At 37.6% G+C, this 16,703-nt stretch overlaps 1 long non-coding RNA gene across 1 annotated transcript in view; it reads right to left on the bottom strand.

Annotated features, from left to right (window-relative positions):
* Positions 1 to 650: 650 nt before the first annotated feature.
* The window catches only part of LOC122451351, a 136,935-nt gene continuing 120,882 nt past the window's right edge, over positions 651 to 16,703 (bottom strand). Inside the window, exon 4 of the long non-coding RNA XR_006272378.1 lies at positions 651 to 749. This is a non-coding gene — a long non-coding RNA (uncharacterized LOC122451351). The remainder of the gene's footprint in view (positions 750 to 16,703) is intronic.

Here is a 16,703-nt window from a genome sequence, read left to right as displayed (position 1 = left end):
AACTGTTGCTTCCTGACCTGCATACAGATTTCTCAAGAGGCAGGTCAGGTGGTCTGGTTATCCCATCTCTTTCAGAATTCTCCACAGTTTATTGTGATCCACACAGTCAAAGGCTTTGGCATAGTCAATGAAGCAGAAATAGATGGCTTTTTTTGGAACTCTCTTGCTTTTTCGATGATCCAGTGGATGTTGGCATTTTGATCTTTTGTTCCTCTGCCTTTTCTAAAACCAGCTTGAACATCTGGAGGTTTCACGGTTCATGTATTGTTGAAGCTTGGCTTGGAGAATTTTAAGCATTACTTTATTAGTGTGTGAGATGAGTGCAATTGTCCAGTAGTTTGAGCATTCTTTGGCATTGCCTTTCTTTGGGATTGGAATGAAAGTGGACCTTTTCCAGTCCTGTGGCCACTGCTGAGTTTTCCAAATTTGCTGACATACTGAGTGCAGCACTTTCACAGCATCATCTTTCAGGATTTGAAATAGCTCAACTGGAATTCCATCACCTCCACTAGCTTTGAGTTTATTGTTCTTGTTATAGTAGTGTTACGTCTCTAGGTATAAATTTATTAATCAATTTTTGTTGATTATTTGTGGTGACAAATAACCCCAATTCTGGCAACTTGCAACAACAGTCACTTATCATTCATATTACTGGGTTCTGCTGGGCTCTTTTGGGTTCAGCTTGCATCGCTGTGTCTTCTCTCTTTGAATCAAGTCTGAGGAGGAGCCACTGTCTGAATGATGCCTTCCTGACAATCAAAGGGAGGAATAAGAGGAGTGTCAACCACGGAAGTGCATTTATAGTGTCTGTCCAGATGTGTTATATCTGCTCACATCCCATTGGTTAAAGCAAACCACACAGCCCAAAGTTAACAAAGGTTAATGGGTGAGGGGAGCAAATGCTGACCATAGGACAGGAAGGAAAAGAATGAAGAAAAAATAAAATCTACTTCAGGAAATATTTACTAAACAAGAAACTGTGTTCCTTGCAGGTGCTAAAGATATTCTGTAAACAAAGTAGTGTCTCTGATCTCAGATAACTCAGTCTAGTGGAGAATTCTGCAAGTAAAGAGGCAATCAAAATATAATGTGAGAAGTGTATAGGGACTCATGTCATTTAACCTAGAATTAAGACATTAGGGAAGGCTTCCTGGAAGAAATGGTAACTAAATCAAAACCTGGATGGGGAACAGGAGTTAGATGGTGAAAGGAGTTGAGGAGCAGTGGACAGGGAGAGAATTCTTGGCAGCTTAGGATAAGCAAAGCCTGAGGCCATAAGAAAACATAGAGAACCAAAAATATGTGAGTATGGTTTGAGGACAGAGATTAGTCCTCTCAAATACACAGAACAATGGCTGAATACTTCATATTAAAAACATAAATGCTGGCTTTAAAACTGTGGAGTCACAAGTCCCATAAACAATTTCACATTAGTATACTGTTATTCACTGAAAACTGGAAAAAGAAATTTCCTGTGCCTTTCAGAGGTGGAACAACCCAGAGAGCATGGGCATTTATACTTAAACCAAGCCAGGGTGAAATGCAGAAATAATAGGATTAAACTGTTTTGTGGCCTGGCACTTTTCTCCAGCGTGCTTTGTGGGAGAAATCCTCAGTGCTGAAATAGAGTGAACGCTGTTAATGTGGTAATTATTTTATTATCAAGGGCAACTACTGGCAAGAAAAGAATTGCCTTGAGGTTTATAGTTTATGCCACTGATCAGAAAATACAGTTGCTTCTGTCAATTAACTACTTTAACCAGGTTTTAGAAAAACATAAATGAAAATGCAGTTTTAATTGATCACATTTCAAGGGCGTGGCTTTGAGTTTGGTGTAAGCAGTGTGAAGGAATCTGAAGAGGATCCCTTCATAGCAACTGCTCTGAGGAAGAGTCCAGCAAGCTCACAACATGGAGAGGCTCCCCTGTCCTTTTAAAATGCGCAGCTGGAGAACGTTAACATGCTGATGACAAGCATATAAAAATATAACACTTCTGGCTCAGTTTGTACTCATTGTGCATGTATTTTAAAAGGAGGAATCTTGTAAATGTCAGCCATAAACTGCTTTCAAAACAAGTTCTGGTAAGGGATGCCTTTGCAAAGCAGTCCAGGAAATGGACACTTTAAATATTCACCTTTAAGACACTCTTTGCACTTCCCTTAAGCACCTGTGTAGTTCTGCTGCCCTAAATCTGTAAGGACCAGTCATAAGAAGAAAAGTCAGAGTGAAAACAAAATTCCAGAATCATCAAATTTGAGATCAAATGATGATACAGTATGAATGAACTACCCACGATCTTTTTATCACCAAAATCCTGAACACATGATAATGTATTTGTATCAACTCCAACCTTTGGTTGTCATGTTGTTGAGTTTACACCTGTGATCTTGTCACAGGCAAAAGTACTGAGAAGGCAAAGTATGCCTATGTTGTCTTCCATTCCCCCAGGATCTCACTTTTGCTACAGAATGACCTCCTTTTCTCCATTCTAGTGTCTGTAACTGCCCCTACTGGCTGCTTAACCAAGCTCTGGACACTGTGCTAATCAAGTATGCATGTAATATAACAATAGTGGTAACCATGTTTCTCTCATCTTAGAGATCAGAAAACTGAGATACCCCAAACATTAAATAATTTTCTCAATCTTGTAAAGATAGTAAAATGGTAGAGGTAAGATTCAAACCAGATCTCTTTGACTATAAGCATATTCATAATTCCAACCACAACACTGCCATCTGCATTTGGACTCGTTTCTTCCACACTGGAAGCTGTGGCTGAGGGAAGGAAGCAAACTAATCCTAACATGTGAATGACTACAGCCCATCCTCCTTACCCACACTCCCATATCATTTATCTTTTTTTCACTTTGAAAATGAACTTTATCATTCAAGTTGACTGAATCTTGAACTGGATTGATTTAATGCAAGGTAACAAAAGGAAATGAAATATTTTAGACAAACTGTGGAAGTATTTGGAAATAGGAAAGAGGAGCAGGAGCCATTCAGGTGTGATTTGAGGCATTCTGTTTAGTTGGCAGTGGAATCTCTTGGCTGATGCTTTCTTTTGAAGCAGGTCTAATATTACAGACTCATAATCAAGTCAGCTTTCCTCACCTCTTTGGAGAAAATATTTACCATAATTTAATGCTTCAACTAAAAAGAAAAGATTGAAGAGAATCAGTGAGGTCTATTGATGGTAGACACCTGAATGCAGATTTTTATTTCCCTGTTTGAGCACTCAGGTACTGGCAATTGAGGCCAGTAGACTGATCCAGTTTACAAGAATTTTAAATCTCTGGTACAAATGCAAGTTTTCAATTTGTCCTCATTTACAATTTATTTATTTACCAGGCAACTTCTATTTCTCCTTTGGCTTTTCACTACTTTCCGCGTGGCACTCGTGGTAAAGAACTTGCCTGATAATGCAGGAGACATAAGAGACATGGGTTCGATCCCTAGGTTGGGAAGATGCCTTGGAGTAGGAAATGCCAATCCACTCCAGTATTCTTACCTGGAAAATCCCATTTTCCAAGTCATGGAGTCTGGCGGGCTACAGTCCATGGGCTCACAAAGAGTTGGACGCGACTGAGCATCTGAGCCCACACACACATCTGTGAACTCTTTTTCCGTATCTTTCCCATCTTCATTTACTTACAGGTTTAATCTCCCCTTCTTTTGTGTTCCCTAAGCACTTATTATCTTTCTCTATGTGACAGCTCCTACACAACACATTGTAACTTTTTTTTACATGTTAAGATTTTTTTCGCTTTAAGAATTTCTGAGGGGCTTCCCTGATGGCCCAGACGGTAAAGCACCTGCCTGTACTGAGGGAGACCCAAGTTTGATACCTGGGGTTGGAAAGATCCTCTGGAGAATAGAATGGCAACCCACTCCAGTATTCTTTCCCAGAGAACCCCAGGCACCGAGGTTATAGTCCATGGCATTGCAAAGAGTTGGACACAACTGAGTGACTAACACACACACACACACACACACACACACACACTGATTTAGTTTGTTTTTTTCTGGAAGCACTGAGCAGCATGTAGGATCTTAGTTCCCAAATCTGGGATCCATCCCTTGCCTCCTGCAGTGGAAGCACAAAGTTTTAACCACTGTACAGTCAGAGAAGCCCCTAGATTTTTAGGGAGACCATCCAACAGTATATGGCACTGATTAGTTACTGAATAAATAAACACATATTTTCTGTATCTGTATTTCATATTTGAAAAATGCCAGTCACAGGATAAATGTAACCTAAAGAGTGTTTCTGCAAAAGTTTAAGCTTTATCTATATGGAACTGGTTCTTCTAATTTATTCCTCTTCCTCTTTTTATTTGCTTGCTAACTCTTGCTTTCTCTTGCACTCACAACCTCTTTAGCCTTCTCCTTTTTGCCTTTTTTTGTTCTCTTTATTTCTCTAACTCTCTATCACTATTTGTCTCTGATTAGCTTCATTCCACAACAGACCCCTCATTGTATCAGGGAAGATGGGCCACTGGTGCCAGGTTCAAAATTTCCAAGCTTAGCAACCTTACCAGAAAGTGAACATGTTTCTTCTGGTGTTTAAAATATTATCATCCTGCTTTGGTTTATTTTATCTTATTTTTTGATGGTAATATTCTTATATGAGGGTAAGTCAGAAGGATAGACCTCAGATATCTAGAACTTGACCTACTACCTTCTTTGGTGTATAGCTAGGTTTTTACTGTGCTAATGCTGTGTAACAAATAAATCCCCAAATCTTAGCTTCAGTCTCAGGAAGATTCTCCTCGGTTGTTCCAAAATTTTCTTCAGCATTTCTTAGGCTGTATGGTTCTTCATTAACATACTGCATTTGTCATATTCCCTCAATCTTTGATTTAAAGTCTTAGGCTTCATTCTAGTTGCACTAAATTATTAATTAGATCATGTAACTACTCTGAACCCACCATAGACCCAGATAGTGCTAATTAGTTTAGGCCAGAGCTATTCATGAAGATACTTCTCTGAAGCATATGACCTGCTTAGAGGTGATGGTGGTTATTTAAAATACAGTCAGGGTGCTAGAACCAAAATAAAGTGATAAAAATCTGCCACAATCAGCAATTGTTCAATACAGAATGTCTGCTTATATTTTAGATTTCTTATTTAAGTTCAAGTTTGTGGTTTAGTCTACTTTGATCTTATAAAGAAGGATTAAGCAGCAGCCATAATCTGAACTATTAGCAGATACCACCTTAAAGACTAAACTGAGAAAATTCCCAGAATAAAGAAGGAAAGATAAAGAAGAGAGACTTAGTAAAAGGTGACAGTTTTCTTCCACTACTTGATCTGTTGACAAACATCAGCTACTTAAGTTTAAACTTTTTGCTCCCTTGTAAAGAATATAAGTCCACCCTAAAGGAGATCAGTACTGGGTGTTCATTGGAAGTACTGATGCTGAAGCTGAAACTCCAATACTTTGGCCACCTCATGCTAAGAGTTGATTCATTGGAAAAGAGCCGGATGCTGGGAGGGACTGGGGGCAGGAGGAGAAGGGGACGACAGAGGATGAGATGGCTGGATGGCATCACTGACTCGATGAACATGAGTTTGAGTAAACTCTAGGAGTTTGTGATGGACAGGGAGGCCTGGCATGCTGTGATTCATGGGGTCGCAAAGAGTCGGACACAACTGAGCGACTGAACTGATCTGAACTGAACTGAAAGAATATGAGACATTTTTAATTGAAAACATCTGCTGGTATATCAGTCATTGTTCTAGTTCTAGGGTAGAAAAATAGTAAAATGTTAGTCATGATAGCAGAGGAAGAGCTACCCAGAAAATATTTTCTTGATTAAAAATATTTTAAAATATACATAAGAACTGAAGAAGGACAAATGTTAAATAATATATGAATTCTGAAAAAAATTCCTTACATCTGAAATTTCTGATGCATGATACTTTAGGATGATTAAAAAACAATTTAGTGATGCTGAGGACAAGATTATTGCTACTTCTGGGTCATACCTGTAGACTGTCTTTGACTTAATATTTATTCAAAGGACTGCTATGGTATATCAATGAAGGATTTCCCATATAGAATTCACTGTACTTATAAATGTTCTACCATAACCTTGTAAAATAATTGTCTGTAAGATGGCTTTGAACTGCTCTGAAGATTTAGAGGGTTCTTCATAACTCCACATGAAGCCATTCCCCTGGGCATGACCCACAATTGTAGGCTTATTTATGTTCTCGAGATGAAGTAATGTATGAGATGTGATTGAAATAGTCCTGGATACATGAAAAGTGCTTAATAAACTGCACAACAAATTACTTTTCTTATTACTGTTGTTATTATTTGAATTATTATTGCTTATATTATTTGAATCATTTTTCTGTAAGAGCACATTCTATGTGCAAGTTACTGCTCTAAGGATTTGATGATAGGAAAGACTACTCCTACTCGTCCTGATCTCAAAGCATGAATGAAGGCTGCAGCTGGTTTCTAACATCTCTGCTTTGACAGCTCTCAGAGCCACCAGAGCCTCACATGCAATTGGGCCTATTGGTAGCTGCTGGAGTAAGAGTGCTTGAACATCTTCCGAATGCCAATATTTTTTCAGGGAATAGTAACCATGTGTCTCAAAGTGAAAATTAAATCCAAACTTCCTTCATCATCAAACACTTGCTATTCCTCTTTGAAAGCTTGGTGAATCTGGTGTTCATGAAAACATGGGTGAGTGAAGAGCAGTGTGAAAGGTCAAGTAACACGTCTTCTTCCTTGTCTTTGGCGCTTCATTTTCATGGCCCTAATAATTTCTCAACAGAAGAAAAGCAAGCATGAAGCAAACAAGATCATAGAAATGACACTAAGTAATGAGTCATCCCATAGTTAACAACTGAAAAAAAGCTAGTTTGATGCAATAAAGCTTGTACTGACAATTAAATACTGGTCATTAAAAGGTAATTTAGAGGTTTGCAATTACTACCTTTTTACACCTCAACTTATTTGAAGAAAAGTTTTATGATATGTTTTAACTGCATTATTTATAAAGAGCAAAGGCTATGCCACAAAATAATTAGTATTTGTGAATTGTTTGAGGTTTTTATTTTAAAATATGGGTAGATAATTGTTTGAAGATTATTTTCAAAATATAAAATGGAAAAAGTAGAAACAAATATTTTAATACTTACGTATATTTAGTAGTAGTAGTGAAAATTGCTCAGTTGTGTCTGACTCTGTGATTCCATGGACTGTAGCCCACCAGGCTTCTTGGTCCATGGGATTCTCTAGGCAAGAATACTGGAGTGGATAGCAATTGCCTTCTCCAGGGAATCTTCCAGACCTAGGGATCAAATCTGGGTCTCCTGCACTGCAGGCAGATTCTTCACTATCTGAGCCACCAGGGAAGACCTTATGTATATTTACAGAAATACAAATCAAGATAGGATTTAATTTTTTTATACTTCAGATTAGATCAGGGTTGAATAGCAGAATATGTGGAGATAAGTAGTCAAGTATTTTGAAGGGAATACCATCAGGATTTGCAGATAGATTGGATGTGGCAAGAAAAGGAAAAAGAGAAGTCAAGGATAACTCTTGATGTTTTTAGTTTAAGCATCTAGAATGATGAATTTACCATGGACTCAAGTGGGAAAAACCATGGAAGGAACAGATATGGTGTAGAAGAAGAGGTGTTTGCTTGGGTATATGAGACGTTTGAAGTTTGATTCTACTATCTTAAGCAGTTTGATTATTTTCTCACAAACTTATTTTGATTAAGTCTCTCAGTTTCTAGGTTATAATATTCCTCAACTCAAACACAAGGAAGAGATTTTGCTCTTAAATAATAATTTGGCTTTTATAAGTTCCAGTTGGCTTCCCATGTGGCTCAGTGGTAAAGAATCCACAGGCCAATGCAGGAGATGTGAGTTTGATCCCTGGGTCAGGAAGATCCCCTGGAGAAGGAAATGGCAATCCACTCCAGTATTCTTGCCTTGGAAATCCCATGGACAGAGGAGCCTGGTGGGATGGTCCATGGGGGTCACAAAAGAATCAGACACAATTTAGCGATTAAGCAATAACTTCCAATAGTACACGAAATACTTTGAGATTATCTACTATTTTGAAAAATAAAAATGTTAAGTATCAACATACTGTTTAGAAGTTACTTATTATTGTTATCATTATGTGTTGAACACTGTGCTAACTGCTTTACAGATGTTACCTAGTCCCCACAAACACTATTATTTCCTCCTATTTTCCAGATAAGAAAAATTGAGAATTTAAAAGGGGCTGGGGACACACAGTCTGTACTCATAACAGTTAGTGGGACTGTGTGTGTGTGCTCAGTTACTTCAATCACGTCCAAATCTTTGCAACCCAATGGTGTCCATGGGATCCTCCAGGGAAGAATTCTGGAGTGGTTTGCCTCCCCTCCTCCAGGGGATCTTCTGGACTCTGGGATAGAACCCATGTCTCTGATGTCTCTTGCATTGGTAGGCAGGTTCTTTACCACTAGTGCCACCTGGGAAGCCTGGTAGCTAGTGAGACTATTCCCGCTAGTAAGATGCTATGCTTAAAGGCATTCTATTTTATGTTTGTTTCTTTTTGAAAAATGGTAATGTTGATTTTTATGCATATATTCATAAAAATTTCTAGTTTTTCTTTATATTTTACCTTTTATTAGCATATTTTAATTCAGGTTCATATTAAATAGAAGTAAATATTTAATTATTATTTAAATATTTAATTTAATATTTAATATTAATTAATTTAATATTGATGGCTGGATGGCATCACCGACTCGATGGACATGAGTTTGAGTAGACTCCAGGAGTTTGTGATGGACAGGGAGACCTGGCATGCTGCGATTCATGGGGTCGCAAAGAGTCAGACACAACTGAGCGACTGAACTGAACTGAACTGACTGAATATTTAATAAGATTTATTATGACTGGTTCCAATTTAGGAATTCATATAGTATCAGGGCAACCATACTGAGTCATTATCAGATGAATAATCATAAAAATAACTGCTTAAAATATTAGGTAAGCTGGACTACCCTGGTGGTCCAGTGATTAAGAATCTGCCTGCCAGTGCGGGGGACGTGGGTTCAATCCCTGGTCCAAGAAGATTCCAAATGCAGTGGGGCAACTAAGTGCACTGAAATTACTGAAGCCCATGAGCCCTAGAGCAAGCTTGTGCTCTATGACAAGAGAAGCTATCACAACTAGAGAAAGCCCCCATGCAGAAGCAAAGATCCAGTGAAGTCAAAAATAAATAAATCTAAAATGGTCTCTCCCTATCTTGCCCCAACTTTTAAAAAAATATTAAGTTGAAAAAAATGTCAATCATATTATCCCAGTTAACGCCATTTTTGAAAATCAGATATTAGATCAGTAACATCTTTTAAAAAGTTAGAAGTGTGGGTCACTCAGTCACTCCACAAGATGGGTTTAATCAATCACAGACTTGTCAGTTTTGTTTAGGATTCATAAATGATAATTTACTGTGTTAAGATTATAAAATATAATTTTCAAGATGGTAAACCTAGTGAACAGGTACTGATTCTAAATATTAAAATATAAAAGTAGGCACATCAATTTAGCAGGAAACTTCTTAGTGATGAAGAACAAATGCCTGAATGAAGGAAAGGAAATTAATCAATTACCAATTAGTCTTGAGGAAAATGTGATCGCTAGATTTTCCACAGAAAATATCAGGCTTCTCTGGGTTGTGCTACATACAAAACAAGACCAAAGAGGAATCTTGTGGTGCCAAGAGCAAATCTGGATTAATCATTAGTGGCTAGTCCCTTGACAAGTGTGGCTTCCTGCCTGGGATGTCGTACCCCTGTGTTGAGTTCTGACTACTGCCAGTAGGGCAGAGATCATCATTGCCACATCCTCAGGTCCTATGGAAGATCCCATGATGCCTCACTTTCTTCTTAATTTTTTTGGCCATGCCACACAGCTTATGGGATCTTAGTTTCACAACCAGGGACTGAACCTGAGCCCTGGCATTGAAAGTGCAGAGTCCTAACTACTGGACCTCCAAGGAATTCCTGACTATTTCCTTAATGATGAATTTAGTTCAGAAACTTAGAATATATTGAGATTCTGGCAATAGAAGACTTTTAAAAAAATGATGGGGCTTATTTAAAACCAGGCTTAAGGTGAAACAGTGAGAAAAATGAAGATGAGATCATCTCCTTTTGAAATTCTTGATAACTTTAGTAAGTTAATAAGGTCCCTTTTGTAAATTAACATTCTTTACTGTTGGTGTCTCATTGAATGCTAATGTGATATATCTTCACTTTATTCATAAAAAAAAAACCCTGCTAATTTAATGCACAGAATGATGATTTCCCTTTGGATGTCTTAGACTCTGGTTTATTTCCTTGTTTCCAGTCTTTATAATTTTCTACATAGATGAATGACTATATTTTTCTATTCTCCGTTTAAAAATAGGTCATGAGAGAAAAGTTACGCCAATGCAACTAATCTTCAGCTAGCTAGTGCCAGGAAAGCAACATTCATAATATTGTCCTCATTGCCTTTCCTTTTGGAATTGTGGTGCCAGGTGAAATGATTTACTGCCAGCCTGGACTGAGACTTGAGCTTTGTAGAAAAGATTTATTGGCATCAACTTTGCATAAAGCCATAATCATCCCTGAAAAGACATTTGTCACTATAAACCCTTATTTTCAGGTGCCTGACACTTTCCATAAAAAGCTTTTCAAGTGGAAAAGTCATTTGAGTTTTCAGGTCCTTTATTCCAGTATTTCTTAATCATTTAAAAGTCTCTCATTACTTGAGTTTTCTGGACACATTAGGACAGTGTTTCTGAGATCTATCTCTAGGTTTCCATGAGGCAGGGTGGAGTGGGAACCATAAATGTCCATTTAAACAAGTGCCTGAGTAGATTCTGCTGCAAACAGACTTTGAGAAACACTCTTCAGAAAAGCGTAGAATCCTGTGTATAAATTCTGGCTCCACACTTTTTATTTGTGTAACTTTAACATATGTCTCATTTGTTTCCTTATGTATATTTCTTAAGTACACTTCAATTGGGTGAGTATACTTTCTGTTCATACATTGTGAAGTTTAAAGAAAATAAAGTAAGGAAGCACCTTATAGGAAGTACACATAGGAAGCAGATAATGCATTTTATTCTTTTCTCTACCATTGTGACAACAAACACACAAACAAAATTATATATGTATACATACACATTTGACAGTAAGTCTAAGGTGGAACAGCTCTAGGGTAAGCAAACTGATCTCTTGACCACAATGGGAAACAACGTTCACTTATAGGTAGCAGCAATTAAGACAAGGCCACAGCCTTGCAAACAGTCAAGGTTAGGGGACATAAAAAAGAGGCAAAGATATCAAGATTGACAATCAAAGAGGCCCTGACTAGGGACACCAGTTCAAGGAAGATGAAGAAGCTGAAAACATTCCTCGAGTACCAGTGACAGGCCTTCAAATCCATTTACGGTAGCCTGAATTGTCAGCTATTTACTTTACCATATTCATTAACTTGCCAAGAATCTGCACAAATTAATCAGTCCATCATTTACTTTTATCTGTGTCACAAATCAGAGGAGTTCAAAAGTCAGCCTAAAAGCACTTGTGCATTTCAATTGATTCCAAATGTAGGGTCATTATAGTATTTGCCTTCTTATAAAATAATTTATAGTGTGCATCCTTTATAAGTGGGTCTGTGAACTCTGAGGTCAATTATTCAAAATGTTTAAGTTCTGAATTTTCTGATCTTTGCATTATACTTCTCTTTTATTAATTATCTGTGTTGATATACCAAGATCATTTGTGTTCTTTTTTTAATACATATATTATTTATTTAATTTTATTTGGTTATTGTTTTGGTCGCACCTCATAGCATGCAGGATCTTTGTTTCCTGACCAGGAATTGAACCTGTGCCCCCTGCAGTGGAAAGGCAGAGTCTTAACCACTGGACCATCAGGGAAGTCACTCTGTTTCCTCTTTAAAACTCAAAGAAAAATCTCCATTTGTTCAGTTTTGGAGAAAATATAGTAAATCATGAAATTATCCAGAAAAGAGAAACCACCAAGCAGTAGTACATTTTGCCCTGCTGTGTGCCCCCAGATTTATCCATTTTGGTGTTGGTCCAAAATATACTCATTAAATCGTTTGTTTTTAAATGAGATATATATTCAGAGTATTGTTTTGTTTTCATTATTGTTTTATAAATACCCAAAGAATATTTTATGAGGTATCCCATGTAAAAATAAAAATCTGGTAAATTTGTGCTCATAATATCCAAATCTTACTTAATCTAACAGGTTTATTACTGAGACAGATACAAATACATTTATTAATTAAAAATAGAAATTTTACAGTGACATAAATATCTAGGTCCTTACAAACAGATGTGTTTAAATGTTTTAGTACTGGGCTAACATTTATTCTGGTTTAAAATGGATCATAGATTATTAGAAAACTATTTAAAATACTGGAGATAAAAAGCTCATGGAAAATTTAAAGTGCTTACTGATTATAGAAATGTAAAACGTGAGCTTGTAACTTTAAACAATCAAATATCATTTAATCCATATTTATATTTTTTAATCTATATTTATTGATTGCCTACCTTGGAAACACTGGGAAAATACAAAAGAACTCTTGCACGGAGTTCCAGGGCTACCGCATTGCTCGGTTCCAGGAGGATGTTGAGATCTGCTTTGTGAGGATGGGATCCTGGAATTAAGAGGGCACATTCAGCCTTCAGGGTTGGGTGTAGCAGCAGTTCATGATTCCTGTCCTCAACTAGTTTACAATCTATCTGAGTAAGGGTAACAATATGATGAGAAAGAAGGGAGACAAAAATTAAGATGGAATATGCAAAAGACATGGGATGCAATTCATTTCTTTTCCCCTCATAAGGTAACAATCAACAGATTCTAAAATAACTTGGGTAACCGAGCATACAGTCAAACACACGCTCTGTATAACAGAGTGGGCCTATGGGAATCAAGAAGCCTGGAGATTAGTGACTCTACTCATTAAGGCCCTGGTGAAAATAAAAAATGAGCCAAGGAAAGAATATGATCTTCAGTCATTCAATGAGATTGGGTTTAAGCCATCAGGAAAATTTCAGTTTCAATGTGAAATTACTGACTTGAAATTACACTTGATTTCTGTTTTTAAATCACATAGTTAATTCATAATTTCATGGTGAAAGCATCTATCTTATGTTTAAATTTCCCCAAGAATGCTGGATATGGATGGGAGGTGTGGGTTCCGTTTTGCAGAAAGAAATGTGTGTAGCAGTATGAATAAAGAATGGGTTCACTAGCACCAATTTGATGAAAAACATTCCTTGAAAACTCATGAAGGAAGGCTGTTACATACAAACTTGAGCATGCAGTTGGTGAGTGGTACAGACAATTGAGCGCTATAGGTGTTTTTACTGGTGTTTCAGACCTCAGTTTAGGAATCATTTCCTCTAGAAAACTTGCTGATCTCTAAGATTAGGCTACATACCCCTCCTGTGGTTTCAGAGAACCTTGTGATCAACACTATCAGTGCACTCATTACTCTCAATTGCAATTGCCTATTTAGTATTATTCTATCTCTGGTACAAAACAACAAGCATCATTAAACATTTTGCTGAATCATAAGAATTCAAATCCAAACAGTTAAGTTCAGTTCAGTCGCTCAGTTGTGTCCGACTTTTTGCGACCCCATGAATCGCAGCATGCCAGGCCTCCCTGTCCATCACAAACTCCCGGAGTTTACTCAAACTCATGTCCATTGAGTTGGTGATGCAATTCAGCCATCTCATCCTCCATTGTCCCCTTCTTCTCCTGCCCCCAATCCCTCCCAGCATCAGGGTCTTTTCCAATGAGTCAACACTTCACAAGAGGTGGCCAAAGTATTGGAGTTTCAGCTTCAGCATCAGTCCTACCAATGAACACCCAGAACTGATCTCCTTTAGGGTGGACTGGTTGGATCTCCTTGCAGTCCAAGGGACTCTCAAGAGTCTTCTCCAACACCACAGTTCAAAAGCATCAATTCTTCGGTGCTCAGCTTTCTTTATAGTCCAACTCTCACATCCATACATGACCACTGGAAAAACCATTACCTTGACTAGACGGACCTTTGTTGGCAAAGTAATGTCTCTTCTTTCTAATATGCTGTCTAGGTTGGTCATAACTTTCCTTCTAAGGAGTAAGCGTCTTTTAATTTCATGGCTGCAGTCACCATCTGCAGTGATTTTGGAACCCCAAAAAATAAAGTCTGACACTGCTTCCACTGTTTCCCCATCTATTTCCCATGAGGTGATGGGACCAGATGCCATGATCTTAGTTTTCTGAAAGCTTTAAGCCAACTTTTTCACTCTCCTCTTTCACTTTCATCAAGAGGCTTTTTAGTTCCTCTTCACTTTCTGCCATAGGGTGGTGTCATCTGCATATCTGAGGTTATTGATACTTCTCCCGGCAATCTTGATTCCAGCTTGTGCTTCTTCCAGCCCAGCATTTCTCATGACGTACTCTGCATATAAGATAAATAAGCAGGGTGACAATATACAGCCTTGACGTCCTCCTTTCCTATTTGGAACCATCTGTTGGTCCATGTCCAGTTTGACTACAAAAGCAGGCAGTGTCTTTTATACCTGATGCTGGCACAATGTTGGGCACTTCGTGTCCAAACAGTCATTGAAAAATTAACTGAATGATGTCAGAGAAGAGGGAGACAGATGAAGACTATCTAGAGTTGTAGCTGAAAACTTGCTTGGGGGAGGGTGAGAATTAAGCTGGGCTTTGAAGAGTTGGCAAGATTTGGGTAAGTGTATAGGAAAGCAAAAAGCATTAGGCCTGGAGGACTTGAACCAAGCCACAGAATGGGTATGTGATGTGTTTTGGGTACAGTGAGAAGACTATCTTAATTATAAAGGAAGAAGCAAATTAGTGGACATGGAGATAGGGTATGCAGGTTGAAGTCAAATATAGACTTATATATTTGTCTTATATAATATAGACTTAATATAGACTTATAGAATGCCTTAGAATCCATGCAAATAATTGGGTAGAGAGCAGAAAGCCGCTGAAAGATTGTGTGTATGAGAGTGATATAATAAGAGCAGTTTTAAAATGAAAGTATTATGCAAAAACAAATGCAACCATATAGGTACCTTTTAAAGAATGCCTATTTTACTAACAAGCTAATTTTAAGGAAGGTAGCCTTCATTTTATTATTTTTACTCAGTCAACCAATGTTTATTGAGTACCTCTTCTTTGCTATTTGTACAGTGTAAAAGATGAGATAATCTGCAAAGATGATTTAATGTAATTTTCTTAGATGTATTAAAATTCAATTTTGAAGTTTTATTTTCTTTCAAAATGCTAGACTTTCATCTCACATAACAATAACATATCTTAATGCCTTCAACCGGCTCTAATATGTCTTAACCAACTAGCTAGCATTAAAAATAATGACCATATTTAAGATGATTAGGTCAGTCCAACAAACAACAAAAATTAGTTGTTTAGCTTATCAGTTTCTTGATAAGCTGTAGCTTTTGCTTGTTATTGCTAATGAACTTAAGGATTCTGCATGTAACTCTCTCTTTCTTATTTGATGTATGTCTTTATAACTTAGAAAAGGCAAAATCATCAGATTTATAGACGACACAAAGCTGAAAAGAAAACAATTTATCTGATGTCATAATCAGGAAAGTTTGGGGCAAGTGTCATATCTAACAAGATGGAACCAATGGGGATGAATCATGTTTCTAGGTCCTAAGAAAATAACCACACCAGCAGAAGACTAAGATGATGTTTAGCAGCAATATCCGGTTTAAAAATCCCCAGATGTTCACCCTAGCAAGTTTACAGTTTGCGGTGACTAAATTGAAACTTATTATGTCTAACTTGTTTTCCTCTATTTCTTTCCATTGATCGCTGAGGAAGGCTTTCTTATCTCTCCTTGCTATTCTTTGGAACTCTGCATTCAAATGGGTATATAGTTTCTTTACTCCTTTGCTTTTTGCTTCCCTTCTTTTCACAGCTATTTGTAAGGCCTCCTCAGACAGCTATTTTGCTTTTTTGCATTTCTTTTTCTTGGGGATCTTGATCCCTGTCTCCTGTACAATTTCGCGAACCTCCATCCATAATTCATCAGGCACTCTTGTCTATCAGATCTAGTCCCTTAAATCGATTTCTCACTGCAAAGATGGGCTCAATAAAGGACAGAAATGGTAGGGACCTAACAGAAGTAGAAGACAATAAGAAGAGGTGGCAAGAATACACAGAAGAACTGTAGAAAAAAGACCTTCACGACCCAGATAATCACGATGGTGTGATCACTCAACTAGAGCCAGACATCCTGGAATGTGAAGTTGAGTGGGCCTTAGGAAGCATCACCATGAACAAAGCTAGTGGAGGTGATGGAATTCCAGTTGAGCTATTTCAAATCTTAAAAGATGATGCTGTGAAAGTGCTGCACTCAATATGTCAATAAATTTGGAAAACTCAGCAGTGGCCACAGAATGGGAAAAGGTCAGTTTTCATTCCAATCCCAAAGAAAGGCAATGCAAAAGACTGCTCAAACTATGACACAATTGCACTCATCTCACGTGCTAGTAAAGTAATGCTCAAAATTCTCCAAGGCAGGCTTCAACAGTACATGAACTGTGAATTTCCAGATGTTCAAGCTGGTTTTAGAAAAGGCAGAGGAACCAGAGA

This window comes from Cervus canadensis, chromosome 12 (genome assembly GCF_019320065.1).
Source record: "Cervus canadensis isolate Bull #8, Minnesota chromosome 12, ASM1932006v1, whole genome shotgun sequence".
Lineage (NCBI taxonomy): Eukaryota > Metazoa > Chordata > Mammalia > Artiodactyla > Cervidae > Cervus > Cervus canadensis.
This window is presented reverse-complemented; position numbering and strand designations above follow the sequence as displayed.